Raw genomic sequence first — 7,565 nt, forward strand, 5'->3', positions numbered from 1 at the left:
GTGTACCAAGCTTCACACAATAAGGAAGGCGGGGGTGAAGTCCAACACAATTTTATTGAACAAACAAGAACAACCACAAATAGATATGCATATATACATCTATGTAAAAAACTGTGTAAGGACACATAAATATTCAATATTTACATATATACACACCCCCAGGTACATATATACACACTGTCACTCAAGGGTACCCAGCAGGTACGCCAAGAAAGTCATTCCAAAACTCCCTCAGGAAAAAAGGGAGTGTAAGACAGCCTTGGCCACAGATACATCCTGCTCCGCATTGACATCAACGGCGTAATGCCTGACAAAGGTGTCTGCAGAGGACCATGTGGCTGCTTTACAAATGTTAACCAGGGGCACCCCCCTGAGGAGTGCCGAAGAGGATGCTTGGGACCGCGTGGAGTGGGCTCTGACATGGAGCGGGCAAGCCACCCCTGCCAGGGAATAGGCCTTGCTAATGGCCGTCACAATCCACCTAGACAGGGTCTGCGAGGAAGCCCTGTTACCCTTGTCCTTGGCCCCAAAACATACAAACAGGTGAGGACAGGTGCGGAATTCCTTTGTCCTATCAAGGTAATAGGCTAGGGCCCTCTTCAAGTCTAGGGAATGGAGGGCCTTTTCCCCCTTAGAGGAAGGTTGAGGAAAGAATGCAGGCAGTGAGATATCCTGCGAGAGGTGGAAGGCGGACACCACCTTGGGCAGGAACCCGAGGCAGGGACGCAGGACCACCTTGTTGGGATGAAACACAAGAAAGGGAGGGTCAGACCGCAGTGCAGACAGCTCACTGACCCTTCTGGCCGATGTGACGGCCACCAAGAATGCTACCTTGTAGGATAGCATATCCAAGGGGCAGGTAGCCATAGGTTCAAATGGAGGCAACATGAGACGTGAGAGCACCAAGGACAGCGACCACTGAGGCACTGGCGCTGACACAGGTGGGTAAAGATTGTACATGCCCTTAAGGAACTGGCGGGATTGTGGGTGAGAAAACACCGTAGCACCCTCAACTCGGGTGTGAGCAGCTGATATCGCTGCCAGGTGGACCTTGAGGGAGGAAGCCTTCAAGCCCAGGCCACGCAAGTGGCACAAATACTCGAACACAACCCCCAAGGGACTGTTGTCAGGCACCACTCCTCTGGCAAGTGCCCAGAGCTCAAACCTGCGCCACTTGGCCGCATAAGCGCGCCTAGTGGATGGCCGACGAGCATTCAGGAGGACCCTCTGTACCTCGTCAGTAAAGCCTATCGGGGAGGAACGATCCGCCAAGCCGTTAGGTGCAGCTTCCTGGGATCGTGGTGGACCAGGCTCCCGCTTAGGAGAAGGTCTTGCCGAGGGGGCAGACTGACATATGTCCGTTGGGACATCCGCAGGAGCTTCGGGAACCAAACCTGCCGTGGCCAGAAGGGGGCCACCAGGATGCAGTCCGTCCCGTCCTCCTCTATCTTGCACAGGACCCTGGGAATCAAGGGGAACGGAGGAAACATGTAGTGCAAGCCCTGCGTCCACGTAAACTGGAAGGCATCCCCAATAGAGAGGGGGTCGCTCCCTGCCCTGGAACAGAACGTGTGGGCCTTGGTGGTCGCCGCAGTGGCGAACACGTCTATCACTGGATGACCCCACATCCGGAAGATCGGCCCAACGCACTCTCCGTTCAGTTCCCACTCGTGGTCTAGTAACGGGGCCCTGCTGAGGGCATCTGCCCGGGCATTGTCTGACCCAGCCACGTGTATAGCACGGAGCGACACGCCGTTCTTGATAGCCCACTGCCAAGTGAGTGTGGCTTCCCGGCACAGGGCCATGGACACTGTGCCCCCCTGCTGATTCACGTAGTACATGGCAGTCGTGTTGTCCGTCTGCACCAAGACATGACGATTTCTCAGCAGTGCTGTAAGAGACACAAGTGCGAAACGAATGGCCCTTAGTTCAAGCACATTGATATGGAGGGTCTTTTCCCTGTCAGACCAGACATCTTGCACCGACACATCACCACAGTAAGCCCCCCATCCCAACAGAGAGGCATCAGTGGTAACCGTGATGTCATGGTGTTGATACCCGAAAGGGGTCCCTCTAAACAAGTTGTCATCAGACAGCCACCAGTCCAAGGAGGAGAGGATGACCCTCGGGATAGAGAATTTGAGGGACGGAGGGTGCAGTAGAGCATCATACCTCCGCACAAACCAGTTCTGGAGAGGGCGCATACGCAGCCTAGCGAAAGGCACCACAGAGGTGGCCGCTGCCATATGCCCTAGTAAGCACTGGATAGTGCGCACAGACTGGAACCGGTTCCTTTTAAACATGGACACTAGACCCCTTAGGGACCGAGCCCTCTCCAAGGGGAGCAGGGCCTTACCCTCCACAGAGTCCAAAAGCGCACCAATGTAGGACACCTTGCAGCTGGGCACCAGCTTGGATTTCTCCAAGTTCACCAGGAGCCCCAGGCGTTGGCAAGTGCTAAGTACCAAGCCAATGTCCTGCACCAGCCTAGACTCCGATTCGGCCACGATGAGCCAGTCATCGAGGTACGGAAAGATGGTACAGCCTTCTTCCCGTAGGAAGGAAACCACAGGGGCCACACATTTAGTGAACACTCGTGGGGCAGTGGACAGGCCAAAGGGGAGCACTTTATACCGGAAAACCCTATGCCGGTAAACAAAACTCAGGTACTTCCTGTGCTCCTTCCGTATGCCCACGTGAAAGTATGCGTCTTTTAAGTCAAGAACCGCAAACCAATCCCCTTGCTTCAGTAAGGCGATCACCGCCGCCAACGTAACCATTTTGAACTTGGTCACCTTGAGGAAGGCATTAAGGCCCCTCAGATCTAAAATGGGACGTAAACCCCCATCCTTCTTAGGGACCAGGAAGAACCTAGAGAAGAAACCCTTTACAGAGTCCTCATAGGGCAATTCTTCCACAGCACCCTTGGCCAAGAGCGACACGATCTCCGCATCCAGCTCGGCCATAGTGTTATTGACAGCTGTCAGGGGTGAACTGCATCTAGGCAGCTCAACGAACTCCAGCCCGTATCCCAGTTCAACAATAGTTAAGACCCATGAGTCAGATGTTATTGACTCCCACTCAGAGAGGAGTGGACTAAGTCTGTCCGAAAAGTTCGGGGATACGGCTGGCGCGACCCGTCAGTACTGCCTCCCGGCGCCCTGCTGGTCTTTCTGCTGGGCCGGTTGCTGTGCCTGACGAGGCTTGAAGGGCCGACGCCTCCTCTGCTGTTGTGCGGGAGGGTAAGGCCGCTGCTGGTAGGCAGGATACTGATGGTAGCCCGGCCGCTGCTGTTGGTATCTGCCCTGGTAGTGGTAAGGGCCAGACCTGGGAGCGTACCGTGACCTGGAGGAGGGCTTGTCCGCTGGAGCCAGACCCAAAGACCGCGCCGTCTGCCGGTCCTCCTTCTTTTTCTTCAGGGTCTCGTCGGTCGATTTGGAAAACAGCGAGTCCCCCTCAAATGGCATGCTCTCCACCCTGGAACGTACCTCTTGGGATAGGGCCGTAGACCGCAACCAGGAGTGGCGCCTGAGGACCACCGCCGACGCCATACCTCTAGCAGCAGTGTCAGCAGCGTGGCTCCCAGCGTTCATCTGCTGCTTAGACAGCCTCACAGCCTCTGTCTGCAGCAGGGACACCACAGCCTTCTGCTCAGGAGGGAGGTCTCGTGTATAGGATGCCAACTTCTCCCAGAGGTACAGCTGGTACCCTGCCATGATGGTCTGATAGTTGGCAATCCTCAGACCCAGGGAAGAAACAATGTACTGGCGCCTGCCCATGGCATCCAGCTTCTTGCCCTCCTTATCGGCAGGCACCGAGGAGTGACCCGATCGCCTGGGGTTGAACTCTTCTGTGACCAAGGAGGAAGGTGGAGGGTGTTTCACCAGCGCCGGCCAGGTACCCTGCTTGATTTTGTAGAGCTGCTCAATCCTCTTGGATGTTGGAGGCTGATCACAGGGCACCTGCCATACCTTCTCCACGATTTCCTCAATACCCTCGAGCATGGGGAAGCCAACGTACGCCGGGTTGTCCCCGTAAATGCGTTTGAGGAGCTTGTCCTTGGTCTGGGGGACTGCCGAAGAGATGTCCATCTCGAGAGCCTTGGCCATCCTTGCCAACTGGTCGGCGTAGATGCGGAGGTCCTCGAATGGCGAGTCCGCAGATGGCACTAGCTCCTCAGCTGGCGATGGTTCGGACCAGGACTCCGACTGGTAGCCGCCAAAGCTCTCCCCATCCTCCTCATCGGAACCGAGCTGGGATTCCGGAACCTGGAGCGGAGGGGGAGCCCACGCCGACCTCGATGTCGAAGGCCTCGGTTCCGACACGGAGAAGCCCGCAGGTGCCCCCTCCCATTGGCAACGGTATGGCGAGGGGAGGTAGGAAGCCTGCCGATGCCGGGACGCAGTGGACCGGACTGATCGGACACTGTCCCCGGAACCATGCCGCTCACGACCGGCCGGAGGTGGAGACGGACGGGCAGGCGACGGACGGCTCCGACGAGGAGACGGGCTCAGTTCCAGCCTCGGCGACCGAAGGGGAAGCGATGGTCGGCTCCGACGGTGTGGGCTCGGCTCCGGCCCCGACGAGAATTCTGCGGGCACCGTCTCGAAGGCCATCGGATCCGGCACCGGAACGGAGATGCCTTCTGGCTCCGGGGAGCCCAGATGAGGGGAAGGCGTGTGAGGAAGCATGATGACCTCCTCCTGAGGAGCGGGACGCGGCGACCGATGGTGCTTGGTCTTTTTCTTCTTCTTCGGTGGTTCCGAAGAAGACCTCGGAACCGACGCGCTCCTCGCCTTCGAAGGGGACCTCGGCTTCGACCTCTTAGGCTTCATCGGAACCGATCTGGACGTCGGTTCCGACCGGGGACTCGGTACCAGGACCCTCGGTTCCGACGTAGGTCTCGGATCCGACCTGGTAGATGACGCGCTACGGGGCGGCCGCACCGGTCCCTGCGCTGGAGAGGCCGCTCTCGACGCCGAGGTACTCGGGGGACGCGGTTTCGACCCCGACCTCGCGGAGGCCACTGAGCCAGCTCTGGAATGCCGTTCGGCAGAGGGGCTTGGGCCGGCCTTGGAGGAGGGCAACGGAGCGCCTCCGGACATGACCTTCTGCCACAGGGAGGAGTTCAGTCGGGCCTTGCGCTCCTGCCGGGCCTTGCTGGTGAAACCCTGGCAAATTTTACAGGCCGTCACATTATGGGTCTCCCCCAAACAGAACAGGCACAGTTCATGGCCATCGGTCTTGGCCATTTTCGTGTGGCATTGGAGGCAATGCTTGAAGAGAGCCTTTGAGGCCATCTTCAGGGGCACGCGAAAGGAAGGTCAAAAACAGTCCGAGTCAAATTACCGAGTCCACAACAAAGTCCAAAACGAGATCCGAAGAATAGTCGAGGTCACGAAGTCCGAAGTCAAAAGCCAAGCAATCAGTCAGAATAAAGCACGAAGCACAAAAAAGCACAGAGCAACGAAGCTCACGTTCTCTCCAAGCGGCGGCAAGAAGAGAACTGAGGGAAGGGGCCGTTGGTCGCTGTAGGATCACGTGACCGTTTGGGCGGGAAGACGGTCGCTGAGGCGCGCGACAAACGGCCCCTTCGGAGCCATGGAAGCTCTAGAAAATTCTCCGGCGGCTGGCCTGCGCCTGCGCAGTCCCCATGTGTGGAGGCACAGAAGAACGAAGATGAATAGAAGGATTTGCAGTACTTGGAATTCAGATGGAATTTTTAAAAATGGTTTAGTATTAGAAGAACGAGTTCTGGGAAACCAAGAGTTTGCACCTCCTGTCTCCTTCTTCCCCTTCAACTCAGAAATTGAAGACTTCCTTGTTTCAAAAAGACCTACATTTTGCTGTGATATCCAAACTGGGAAAAAATGATGAATAGCACTTTGCCGTCAGGATTGCAAACCACAGTTTAATTCTGATTTGAAAATCAGAATCTCAATTTGTAGGTAACAGAACAAGCCGTAGCTGTTTCATCTGATACAGACAACTTAACCAATTGCAGTTTATTGGATACCAGGAAGACTTCAGTTTTCAAACTGTGGGCAAGGGGGAGTTCTACAGCTTTGGGTGATTTCACAATTTCCAATTACTTTCTTCATACTAGAAATATTGAGAAAAGCCTGGAGAAACCCCTCTAACCTTAAGCCTGCCTTTAAAGTCACATGATTTCACCAAAGTTAGACATTCCAAATTTTCCTTTGTTTTTTTTTGTACTGGATACACATAATGAGTCCAGCAACAGGTCAACCTTTGTTGTACTATTTTACCCTATATTTATTAGATTCCTAAATCAAGGTTTGATACATCAGGGGCCCTTATGCTGAGTTACACAGAGCTAGCAAAATTATCCCTGTAATAATTGGCAGGCACTGACCTGGATAGCCCAGGCAAGCCCAATCTCATCAAATCTTGGAAGTTAATCAGGGTTAGCCTTGGTTTGTAATTGCACGGGAGACCTCCAAAGAAGACCAGGATCGCAAAGGCAGGCAATGGCAATCCACCTCTGTTAGTCTCTTGTCTTGAAAACCCCAGCAGGGGTCACCATAAGTCAATTAAGACTTGACATCACTTTCCACCACCAATAGGTTCGTAGAATCCATGGGTACACATAAGTACTACAAAACCGGAGCCTCAAAAATATGTATTTTAGTTTGCAATTCCTCCTATGATGGTTCCATTCCCGATTCACGTACTATACTCAAATAGTGTTTTTAAACACACATCATTCAAACATGCTACAAGTACTCTGATTATGCTACGTCTTCCCTGTTCCGTACAGTTCACCACAAACACCTCCATATGACCCTTAAGACTTAAATATTCCATAACCCCTAGACAGCTGAGCCATACCCGGGATGGGAGATGGTACTTCAGAGCTCTGACAATCAGGAGCTATGGAAATTTAAAATACTACTTTTAACAAAGGTTTGGTGTGTGGGGGGGTGCTCAGTTAATCTGGTCTGGGGAAGAAAGTCATAAGCTTGAAAAATAGTGTTGTTTCATGCCTTATTCTTTATTCTAATATTTATAACTGCAAGCATACCAGTACCTTAGATTATCCAAATCTAGCTGTGTCCTTACAAGTATATGGATACAATTGGCATCAAGCCCAGCTGAAAGGGGAAAACTCCTCACCAGAGGTGGGCGTGAGCAAGAAGAACACTGTTTACAAATATTTTGCTTTATCAAAACAGTCCCAAATCATTTTGGGATATCCTGATTACACTCACATTTTTGTTTCATTCTAACAAATTGAGCTTTTCCTTCCTTGAATGCCCTACCCAAGAGACTATCTGGAGTGCCCTCGGTGTCTTATTTCCTGGCTTATAAAGAGAGATAAAAGGCCATTAAAATGTCCTGTTACTGACTTTTAAAAGCTGATTTATTTGAATACCTTCTTCAGACGCCATTTCCTTAAAGTTTGTGTTTCTGACGCATCCAACATCCAAGAATGCTCACTGTTTTTCAAAAGTCTTGTTATTCACGTCAAAGACACCACGCAATGATAATAATAACAACAACAACAACAACAACAACAACAACAACATTCGATTTATATACCG

Source organism: Eublepharis macularius, chromosome 8 (genome assembly GCF_028583425.1).
Source record: "Eublepharis macularius isolate TG4126 chromosome 8, MPM_Emac_v1.0, whole genome shotgun sequence".
NCBI classification, from domain to species: domain Eukaryota; kingdom Metazoa; phylum Chordata; class Lepidosauria; order Squamata; family Eublepharidae; genus Eublepharis; species Eublepharis macularius.